Source organism: Sparus aurata, chromosome 13, assembly GCF_900880675.1.
Source record: "Sparus aurata chromosome 13, fSpaAur1.1, whole genome shotgun sequence".
Taxonomy (NCBI): domain Eukaryota; kingdom Metazoa; phylum Chordata; class Actinopteri; order Spariformes; family Sparidae; genus Sparus; species Sparus aurata.
The window spans coordinates 14,198,997-14,211,513 of NC_044199.1; the positions used below are offsets into that span (position 1 = coordinate 14,198,997).

General features: G+C 41.2%; 1 protein-coding gene across 4 annotated transcripts in view; it reads left to right on the forward strand.

Annotated features, from left to right (window-relative positions):
* The window catches only part of abr (ABR activator of RhoGEF and GTPase), a 143,148-nt gene that overhangs the window by 35,748 nt on the left and 94,883 nt on the right, over positions 1-12,517 (forward strand). The gene's annotated exons all lie outside the window — the stretch shown is intronic.

Here is a 12,517-nt window from a genome sequence, read left to right on the forward strand (position 1 = left end):
TGGACCAAACTCTAAATCAATGGAGTGACATCCACAAGGTCCCTCTCCAGTCTGTGTGTATGTGTGTGTGCGCGCGCATGCGTGCAATGTGCTGACACACTCGATGCCAGATGGCTTTGTGTCTTGAATGCACTCTCAGTTTATCAGGGATCATGCTGCATCCTCTCTTACTCTTATCTCTTCTGTCACTTTTTCCGACATCTCATTTAATAAAAATCTCTCAAAATAAATAAAGTATGTGTATATCAGGAAATGGGATGTTTGTTGACACACTAGACATTGTGTAGTTTTCACTGCTCAGCAGATACACAGCAGTATCAGTTGGCTAATGGTTGGTGAGCACAAGAGAACAGCAAAGTTTCACAACATGAGTCTGCAGAGAGGCCTGAACCTAATAAGATTTACAATATTTTCCTGAGACATATATTTCTATAGATTTTCTAATTTCCCATTATGCAGGTGTTTGACTCAACACCTGGACCATGGCCAACAAAGATACAGGGACAGAGGAGCTGCTGCAACGTGGGGTTATTCTCAGCTCTCACACTAAGTGTGAGAATTTAACATTGAGCAAAAGTGTAGTTCTATATTCAAAAAAGTTTGATTTGACAAGCTGGCACCAACACAGGTGAAAATCAGTGTCATCTGGCTTTGAAAAGAGCAACAGTTTGGCCCCAGAGGTTATTTATAACTTGAAAGTAAAAAGAAGCACATAAATGTCTGCCTTGGTATGGTGCAATCATGTGCAATAGTTTCACATTGGTGAAGTTTGATATGCAAAAGCTGATGCGACACACTGATGTGTATGAGCTGATTTCTATTTTAACATTTCAAAGTGATCACACTCACATAATTAATAGGATGTTGACTTATTCTCAGAATTACATGCCCAGCAGCTCTTTGTTGCAAGACACAATAAAACAGTTTGGCCCTTGTCATTGAGCCAACAAGTCTCTCTGATAACTGCCTTCATACTTTCCCCATAGACTGCTCAAATACATGATAAAATGTCCTTGTAAGAAGTGAGATCCAGCAGAAAGTTTCATGTATTCTCACTTGGAGTGCACTCCCACACACTGCCAGTTTTTATTTTCATGTCTCTTTTTGGCCTAATTAGTTTCCAGATGGATCTCTTCTTTGTCACAAACTTTCTCATCGATTTTGGCGCTCCCTTTGACTCCCCGAGGAGAGGGTCTCTCTTTGTGATATCAAAGACGGACTCTTTTCTGCCTTTCATTTATGGCAACTTTAATGGTGTTATTGTGATGAAACATGAACCTGACTGAGCAGCGCACCACTGCTCAGGGCATCCTCTTCTATCTAACACACCTAGCCTGTATCAAAGTCGCTGCCTCTAATCTGCATCATATTCTTCTAATTGGACTGGGGAGTGCAATAAATAGACACTACAATCACTGCCAGGGTTGCCCTGAGGGCTATCGACAGCCGCTCACATTTTAATAGCTTCACTCGTCGCAGCTCTTTTGTTTCACTGCACAGTTTGATACACTTTCCATTAGCAGATGCCCACGAACGAATGCAGAGGGTACTGGTGCACACTGAGGTGTAGATGCCCACACAGTCAAGCGGCTGTACAGTGCACTGCCGTTTAGAACGTGGGTGTGTGTTGGCAGTGAGCAGCTCTACAGTACATGTTTAGGATTGTTTTCCTTGTACAGCTTATAAAACACAGGGAAGCCGGTGCATGGTTTGGGGATAAAATATAATGAATTAGTTATGTAGATGTTTGTGTCTTTGTATGTCTGTGTGTGTGCGTGTGTACGCGTGTGCGCGTGCGTACGCGTGTGCGCGTGCGTGTGTGTGTGCGTGCATGCGTGCGCGCGCATAGGTGTGTCTGCACTTGAATGCGACCTCTTGTGTACATGTGTGCAGACAGACACTGCTCCAGGCCCCATGTCCACAGTGGCTATTCTAATCTGTGTAGGCAGTGGGTTGTATCCAACCAGTCCAAGCCTTGGGGATTTAAACCAGCTAATTACAATGTATAGTGGCTGGCTGCCATGGTAACATTGGTTGGTTGGGTCTGGGGGCTGTAGGGTGATGTGGGGGGTAACAGCAATTCATGTGCATGTGCCTCTGCAGCACAGGGGTCCTTATCTCTCGCTGCCTACAGGCATATGGCATGTGAAGATACGCAGCTGTAGTAGAATTGTCATTCATGTGAGTTCTAAAGAGATAATATTACCTTTTATCGGACCCTCCACTGGCAGGAGAGTGCTCTGTACGTGTGCTCACAGGTTGTGGAGTGGATAATGGGCACACATCTTCATTAGCATCAAATCGGTACATTTGAAGTGGAATTCACACACAATGTAAAACAGTACAAGTCTCATGTGTCTGCCTGTGTAAGATGTTTCGTGCTGTCAAGGTTTTGATTTTGGACTGGCGACTGTCCTGTCATCCTCCATTAAAGCACAATGCTCAGAAACAATCTCTTCCCTTTTTCCTCTCTGTCTGTGCCTCCTTTCTCTCTCCCCCAGCAACTAATGTGTGGGAGTCCTGCAGCTTATTGACCTTTTTAAAGTATTCTCAGCCTGTTTCCTGAGCACAGTGGTAAGCTGTATCCGAGGAGCCGACCCATTATCATCTTGATCAGGCTGGATGAGGAAAAAAGGGGTAACAAAGACCCGGCTTAGCTGGATGACTTACAGAGTTTCATAGCGCTGCTGGTCACAGCTCATGACACTGGCTTGGGTAGCACCATTATGCGTTACTATAACATCAAGTCGATAGCAGGTAGATCTTGTTGAAACTGACACACTGACATTTAACTGTGAATCATTTGGAACATTCTCAAGTAGTCGCATAATCTGTGGATTTTATCCTACAATAGAATGAAGTCAACATATTTCATTATTTCAACAATGAATGAATGTCTTTGGATGTGGGTTAGAATTACTAAAAGGGTAAAAATGTATTCTTTGGACTACACCTTTAATGTTTCTCAGAAGTCTTCTGATTTCTTTAAATAGAATTGTAAATTTCACTTGCAGACCGATCACAGTTGATGTTCTTGCACTTATCCGCTTTGTTGAAGGTGACCATGACACATTCACACCTCTCATTGCTACAGCATCCACACATCGACTCAGTTACCTGTATTTATTGCTTCTCCCACTTACCTGCCACATCCTGCATTCATGTGAAATTCATGCGGTTGGTTATTTTTAGAGCATTAAGCAGTAACAGCTCTCAGGTCGCACCCAGCAGTGCTCAAATCTGCATTATGTGCTGCATGTAGTGTATCAATCGTCACAGTAATCATGCTGCTTCAAGTGAAGTCTGTCAGTGATGAGGTCCTCATTAATTGAAGTTCTAATAAGTTTTTCATAGATCCTTAGAGACAGAGAGGAAATGAGAATAACTACAACACTTAATCCCTGCTGTTATTATTACTTTCATCATTAGTCAGTTGATCTTTGGTATATAAATTGTCAGAAGTTTGCAAAGAATCATCACAATTTCCTAGATCCCAAGGTGACTTCTTCAAATGGCTTCTTTTGGCCAACAAACAGTCCCAAACCGAAAGACCCTTCATATACTGTCATATATGACAACGAAAAGCAGCAAATCTTGACATTTATCAAACTGAAACCACAAATGTTTGACATGTTTCCCTTTTTAAAATAACAACAAAAATGATCGAATCGATGGTTAATTTTTCTTTTGATTGACTAATTGTTGCAGCTTTATAAGTTATTTAGTTTAGATTATTTTTGGGCGCCCCGAAGGTTGTTTTTTTCCCAGGAAATTTGCTCCAATAACAAAAGCTTTCATTTTTTTTCTCTTTTCATGTCAGAAAACTTTAAATGCCATTTTACTGCTTTTTCATTCCTTGTTTATAACGAAAAACTATGATGCTGCAAGACATGCTGCTTTTTTGATGGTGATGTTTTGTGGATTACAGTCTCTTGTGGTCTGCATTTAGTTTAGTTCGCACACACCACTACAACAGCTATGAAAACAACTACATTTGGAAACTTTGAAGTAGCCTTCTTAAATGTAAGGTTTTCCAACAGCCTCACCTGTTTTCTCCACAAACCCCCACGAAAACATCTACTCACTGTGCTGTGCAGTGAGCCATGCAAACAGACTTAAAAAGCTGATATTTTATTAAAACTCTACTTAGCTAAACAGATGTGTTTCAAACCTTCATGGTTTAGAGGCATGTCTTACACTTCCCCCTGAACTCAGACCCTTGACTGTTCCTTGTACATAACTGTGCCGTAGTCATCTGTTTTGCAACAAACAACTGTTAACAAAATGCTCCACCAACGCTTCAGTCATTTTTGCAGTTTTGCTGAGCTTCCTTGTCAAACAAAAATTCAAATTTAAGGCTCAAGTAACCGTCTGGATTGGAATATGTGACTCTCTAAACATCTGCTGTCTGTCTCTGTGTGCACATGTGGCCCACATGCATCACTACTTACATTTCTGCAAATTCAGTTGTTTGAGGAGCTCTGTATGCAGTGTGTGCCCAAGGTAGAGGGTGGGTGTCTCTGCATATTAAACAGTAGCTAAGCTGAATTGATCACAGTTGAGGTGCCTCCTGGGGGGAAGCAAAGAATGCAATCTGTCGCTCCACACCTGCCTTCTCTGGCCAGCGGCTGTTTGTCGTCAGCTGATGCGTTTACCTTTTGCTTTCTGGATGCGGGCAGAAATTGTAAGACGAAAAAGACCTGAGCACCTGATGAATCTTGGACCTGCTTCACAGAATAAGAGAATCCATTAAAAGCTAATGAAGCAGAGATTCTGGTGCAGAGCTTTCTTCTCTGTCTTAACAGCTTTAACTGCAGTTGCACCAGCTGGTGAATAATTTCTGAAAAATGTGGAATGTTTGAAAATTTCATATATGGCTCACCAAAGCTCCTCAGTTCATTTTATAGCTTTTAATTTGAAATATCTGCATAAAGTGGGAGTGAATTGGTTTCCAGTGATCCTATATAGCTGCTGGTTCTGTCCCCAGAGTCTCATGTCATGTTGCTGCCATTGAAATACTTTATGTTGATGAGTGGAGTAACAAGCCCGGGCTGTAAAGATGGACCTTCATAAAGGCGTTTAATTTCCCCAGCGTCACCTTCTGATTGATGACCGCAGGACAGGGAGGTGTAAAAGCCGTCAACACATGCACACATTGGCCTCACATCTGTCAAGCCGCTGATGTACTGTCACGGTGTCACGGCTCCACAGGGTCGAGAACAGAAAGCTACAGGAGGCAGCGCTCTGTCTTTTTCTTCTTTTTTTCCTCTCTCTGTCTTTTATCTGGTCTTTGGAGGATTAGTTCTGTTACGGTTGAGCTCACTTACGTCTTTTGAGAGCTGCACTGAAGATACTAGTCATACACACGCACGAACTTACAGTATTTATACAGTATAGACGTTTGATTAATAAACATGTACAGACATGTTGAGAGCTGCTAACACTCACTTTCTCCTTTAATTACCTCCCCAAAGATACTTAAAAGCGCACAGCGGCCCTAGCATGCGAACACACATCTCTGCTATAAAAACCAGTGCGTATGTTTGCGTGCTCAGTCACTGCAGCCATGTCCCCTATACAGAAGCAGTTTGCAGTTTGCTGCTTCTTGGTGCCCACTAAGTTTTAGCTGGCTGCAGGGCATGATGTAACCCCCCTCCTCCTTTTAGAAAAGAAAATGCTGAGCAAGGCAGCCTAGCTCCCTGATTGAATTCTCACACTGCAGCAGCAACTTTTCCCTCGCCTGACTTAATAGGTTTGCAACTTTGCACAGCAGGTCCAAGCTCCTATAGATGGACTAGGGAGAGCTGGGAAGGATGACTGTTTGCACCAGGAGATCCTATGGGAGCTATTTTCTTTTTTTATTGATTTATCCCTAGGATACTGAGCGTCTAGTCTCATTTTTGCTTTTTGCTCACACATTTTAATTGAAGTCCACTGGGTTAAGTGTTTGTTAAACCAGTGACATTTTGGTCACAAGGCAGCTTCTCTGATCCCTGGATCACTGCTACACCGAGGTTGCCAATATATTTGATACCAATCTGGATTTTCTTGAATCTTCTCAACATATTTCTGTACTTATATGTTCGTCCCTAATATGATGACGAAGATAGTATTTTGTCATTTTTTTATGTGCAAACACAAAAGTAAATTTTTTAAAAACCCATTTAAATATAGAGATGTAGTCATCCTTGCAAGATTTCTATAGCTGCTACAATTGGTGTATTTATCACCTGCTTGATCGACAGAAAATGCGGCCACTACTTGCATTATTGATCGATTGATTTCTTTAGCTCCGTGTCATTTCGCTTCTTATATTTGAGGATTAGCTGCATTTCTCTCATTTACATAATTGTTAACCTAAAATCTTTAGGTTTTGGATAATTGATTAATGGACATTTTTGACAATATATATATCTTACTGAGCAAATGATTAATCGATTATCAAGAAAATGTATGGCAGATTTTAAAGGTGTAAAATTTAGGTGGATTTTGGGGGCAGAAATTGAATAATATTTTGAATTTTGTTTTCATCAGTTCATAATAAAAAATGATAAAATAAGAATTGTAATGTTCTTGTTACCTCAGAATGAGCTTTTCGAATGGGGCCTCTTCAGCTGACTCTGCCATGTTGAACCACCATGTGTCTGCAATAGCCCAGAACTGACAAACCAAACTGTGGCTGTAGAGACGACCTCTCGTGTTTTCCCAGCCACCATAGTGGAGTGGAAGAGAGGGGTATTCAGGTGTTTGCTATATGCAACCTCACTGTTATATGTACCACTAAGTCCTACACACTGGACCCTTAATTGATAATTAGAGAGTCGCTGTCGCCTTGACAGTTTCACCAATACAATTACAGAAGGATTTTGAAAAATGACAGAGGACATTAGTGCTGACTCATCCTTCAGTTGTTACACCATAGACACAATGTGCTGCTGCTGTTGCTTTGTCGACACCCACACAGAATGCTTGCATACTGCTGTCACTGCCACTACAGTATGTATCAGAGTCGATTCAGAGGCAGGCGCAGAGAAATGAGTTATCTCGTCGTGCAGGTACAGCAGCTGTGCAGAGGGTGACTACATTTGCATACCGGCATATCTGCAGTGTTTTTGATGTTGCACGTAGCTGAATGGTTGGCAGTTGATATAAATTGTTCATGCTATTTTCTTCTCTGTTACATGTGTGTACACGCTTTTGTCGTTACCGTTTACCATTGTGTGTGTCCCTGTTGTTGTGTTTGTGCGTTTGTGTGATGGATGCCTCTGTCAGTCTCAAGTAAACCAGTGGACGTGTTGGCTGGGTGATGTATGCCTTAGCAGGTTTCTGTAGTCCCACTCACCCATCATATCAATGCCTATAACACTTTCCTCCCCTCAGACACACACACACACACACACACACACACACACACACACACACACACACACACACACAACCCACTTTTAAAAGAAACTCTTTTATGTCTGAGGTTATAGAAGCAGCCATTTTCGTCGACTCTGGCCTTGCTTCGACAGAAATTCACAGTGTAGTTAAACTGCTGGCACCCCCGCCATCACAGCTCCAAGCAAGGGTCTATCTGTGTGATATCACCCGGCAGAGGAGCTGCTACTCTGCTGCCCGGTGTGGGAGTGAGGAGGCGATGCAGCACAGGAGAGGTTGCTTTTTTTTTCTCTTTTTTTTTTGGTGCCTCGATCTAGTCATACTGTTTGTTTTTTATTACCTTCCTGGCGAGCGACCAACAGGAGGGTAATGGAAATGATTATAGGTTGTGTTCTATGTCTCAGTCTCCTAATGTCAGCAACTCACCCTTATGCCAGAACGGTTTTATCACGTAGCCTTACACATATCAGAGAAACCCACATTACTTAACTGCCTAAAAACATTCCCTTTTTTAGCTCCTTTGTCTTAGTTTACCTAATATGTATTTTAGTATGGATGATTGCCTCTGTTAACTGACAAGCAGCAGTAATTGGCACGCAGGCTGTGGTCACATGACAGGCGAACGAACAGACAAAAAGGAAAATGCAGTAATGTAAGCTATAATGCGCCTATAGATCTGCCATGTTCACGACGATGGATTTCTCCTTTTGTGCCAGGTTCATAATCAGTGTGCGCTTAGCTGCAATCCATATAATCCCTGCAGAGGTTTATTGTTTAGTATGGGAGGGATGAAGTGAATGAGGAAGTTTTAAACATCCAAGCAAACAGTATTCTTTCTCTGTGGAGCCCTCAGCTGGTTTTATGACTCTGGCTGTTTAATTTTAAAACTTTCTCTTGTCCTCGATTATAAATAGCGGTGCTCTTCCAGGAACATAGGCACCCCCCCCCCGACATGACCAAACAGCCTATTGGTAAGCAAAGAGTAAGCACTTGCATTAACCTGGCCAGTTGTCATGGCAACCTTTGTCCTTGCCATGGAAACGAGGGCCGGTTATCAAGAGTGACAGGTGGATTTAGAGCTGTCTATCAGGAGAGGTTAGCAGTGAGAGTGATGTGAGCTGACATAAGGTGGAGGTCAATGAGTGGGTGGCAGGGTAGCAGGGATGGGACTGCAGATTTAGATTTTGGATATGCTATGAAATTTGGACCATCTCTACTGCCACACTGCCACCACAGCAATTTTTTTGTTTTTTGGCCTTATTGACAGGACAGTTGAAGATATGACAGGAAACAGGTTGAGAGAGAGGGGGAGTGACATGCAGCAAAGGGACCCAGGCCGGGAGGCGAACCCGGGTCCGCTGCAGCGAGGACAAAGCCTCTGTACATGGGACGCCCAATCTACCCGGCTAAACAGCGCCCCGTCAAAGCAATTGTTATCAGGAGTAGGGCTGGTTGATATGGGCTAAATGAATTGGGATTAATGGGATTATTTTTAGGATGTTTGCGATACACAATATGTATCTTGATATTATGAAATCTCTTCAAAAGCACTTGCTAGGAGTGGGCAACGCAATCAAATATGATAATTTTGACGAAATACTTCAATACTGATGCGACATCACTTTACTCTAATGCAGTCTTTACAACCAGGAAAAGACAACATGTACACCATATCAAGATATAGCGGTATCCAAAATCTAAGATGATATATAGTTTCCTGTCCAGCTCCACTCAGGAGAACCTCTGGACTCTTTGCCTCAATGGTACCTATTGTTTCTCTGTAACCAGCTGTCAGTGGTGAAAATCACATCAGAGGGTATTTATATGTTGATGAAATGCACGTCATCATTGGTGTTTGAGTCCAATTACCGTGTCTAAACAGGAGCTCTCAGTGAGTGCTTTCACCTCCGACCTCTTGAAAGGATCACACAGGAGGTTTGCATGTTTTATATAGTTAACTATAATTTAGAGAATGATCAATATGTCAGTTGGTCGATTTACTTGGCTGATATAGGCCTATCACAGATAGAATATGTATACGTTGTCAGAACCACTTCTACCTCCGCCATCTTGTGCAATTATCCTGTGCAATAATACTGTTTTATTTTTTTACATATTCATATTCAAACACTGTATTTAAACACTGTATTTATTTATGCATCCAACCTTCAACAAGGCAATAATCTGACACTTTCAGTGTTTCCTTTAGGATTTTTTTCAGCAGCGGGGGCAGGCTCTCCGGGGAGCCGTGGCGGCGTAAACAAATGACACTTGACTGCAGATTTTACTTTTATGCCCAGCATAATCCCCCTTTTTATTGAATGGCTGGCATGGAAAATGGCTTTTTAAAGGCTGAATGTAAAAATAAAAAATAATAACAAAGAATACAATAAAATATATATTTTTTTAATCTAATTTAAATTTAATTTAATTTAGGGTCCCAGCCTGATAGCCAGTGCTTCCCTTTAGGTTTTTCTCCTCTACTCTCATCTCTCTCTCCTGCACCATCACTTTGCTCTCCTGCTCCTTCACTCGGCTCTCCCCTGCTGTACTATGCTCTCCTTCACTTTGTTCCACTGCTCCTCCCTGTCTAATGTTACTTGTCTTTTACGATTACATAAAACATTAACGTTAGATAATTTACACTCATATCACATCTGATTACAAGTGTGAACACAATTTTTTACCGAACCATCATCATTTGAGTCAGTAAAAGGCTAATGATACCTGACTAGCGTCATCTTCATCAGGTGTCTTTCTCTTCTTTGAGAAATATTTGAACAAGCTCATCTGAAAATGCATTCAGCAGTTACATCATAGCGTGTATATATTCGCTTAATGCTGTCAATTAGTTTACTCACGTTAGCGACACTGAGTTGAGTTGGCACCGGGCCCAATTAATTAAGCTACCGATATGTTACGTAACCTTAGCTGGCCATCAATATTTTGCGAATGTCTATTGAACTTATAAAATCTATAATAAGTTTTCTTAAGCTAATAAGTCTACTTTTTCTCCGGTGAGTCGTTGCCCTATTTTCAAGATGACACTCCTCTGATTCTCCGACCTGGTGCCTGGGTGCTTGACGTGATGTCACTTCCAAGGCCACGCTCTTGCGAGTAATTAACGTCTACTCCAAAGAGTAGATACAGAGCAAGATAGTTATCTAGTTTGCAGGACTCTGCTGTGAAGGTGGAGATATGATGCGGCGGTGGTGTATTTGCGACAATTAAAAAAAAAAGAAGAAAAATAAATGTGAAGGAGCGGCGGCTAGGATTTAGGAGTGGCGGGCCACACTGACTTTATGTAAATGTATATAATGCACATTTTTGACTCCTGTATATAATGCACATAACTTATAGTCCTTTCCATATTTTATCTTTTCTCTCTTATCTAAATCTTTTTTAGTATTTTTTGGTATTTTAAGTCTTGTCTAAACATCATGCAGAAATACACTCTTGAGGTAATTTAAGTTAATAAATTCCTGTTGCTGAAGCATTGTTTCAGTGCTCAGATTTTATTTTGGACAGTGCGTGTTTAATTAAGCTGTAAAATGAAGTGTTTGATAACCACATTCAATGGATCTTCGCATATAGTCTGTATATAAGAAGATTGGACAATATAACAGTACCAGATTTTTTTTATTTCCCGATTTCAGTATCTGCATTAGTTTAAAAAATCCTGCACTGATCAGACTTTACTACAGATGATTTATATTGGTCTCAAGAAGGGTTAGGGTTAGGGTTGATTATAAAAACCATATTGCAGGAAACATGCTTTATACAGTTGATGTGTCTAAGTGAATGTTTATCTTTTGTCAGTGTCACCTTGTTGCGAGGCAGTGTAGCTCAAGCAGAGAAAAGTTGAGAGGTTGATTTGGCTGCAGAAAAGTGTTGCATTCACATGCTGTGTTGTCTAAAAATCAAACCTGGAAGACAGGTGATAACCAAACTGGATACAAATTTTAATTTGATGTATTTGCATTTCCATCAATGGGCTTTATTGTTCAGCAGCTGACAGGCAAATGTCACACTTCAGAGCCTCCTTGAATGCATCATGGAAGGGTTCTTTAGGATGTCATATGGACATAAATGCCCTCAGAGATTGAGGAACTCGATAATTTATATATTTAATGCACAGGCATTAGTATTATTGCTCTGTTCTGAGGGGAGGACATTGGCAGCATTTTGGCGTTTTCATCATCTTTCTGATTTGTTCCTTTGCTTTCACTTTGATCCCTTTGTAATAAATTTTCCTTCAGCACATGTGGAAGTAGTTGCTCTAAAACTGCTGAGGTAGTTCTCTACTCACAAGACAGAATTAAACACTTAATGTTTACACTCTGTCGCATAGACTGCAGTCGCTAAAGTGAGCAATGCGGAGCCGAGTGCTGAAGAGTTTTCCACTGGTGCAACCATTCCTTATGATCTAGAGCCTCCATTATTTAACCCCATCAATCCACACCAGAGCCTGTATGAGTAACTGTGTAGAGCATGTATCTGTGGTGTGAGTGACACAGTGAGAGTGTTTGTTTCCTCATGGGCTGCACTAACTTCCCGGATGGATGGATGGATGGATGGATGGATGGATGGATGGATGGATGGATGGATAGATGGATAGTTAACTTTATTCATCCCCAAGGGGAAATCAGGTAACCTGTTAGGTGAAATTATGTGCAGTGCAAAGGAGGTCCATAGAAAAACGTAAGAAAGAAACATGAAATGCATGATACAGGACCAGGATGCTGCATTTGGTTTAAAAAGTAGAAAGCAGGAAAAATCAACACTGATAATGCGGTTTGAATTTCTGGATCTTTATCCCTTGCGTAACTCTCATTTGGAGATGATGCAGTGAAACAAGTTTTATAACATGACCTTTTCAGTATAGTTAAACGTTTGTGGAAATGTCAGGTCTTGGAGTCAATCCCTCAAAAAGCATCTCTTTTTTTCTGTATTTAAGAGTGTATTTAATGCAGCTAATCAAAATATGTTTTGACTTGGTAGTAGAATGACAAATGAGAACTGGACATCTGATATGAAATCACTAAATCATGTTCTAAGGCAGATATTAAAAGTGTCCATGTCCAAGGATATGTTTTACCCTGAGGAGAGATGACATTAGAAGGATCAGGGTTGT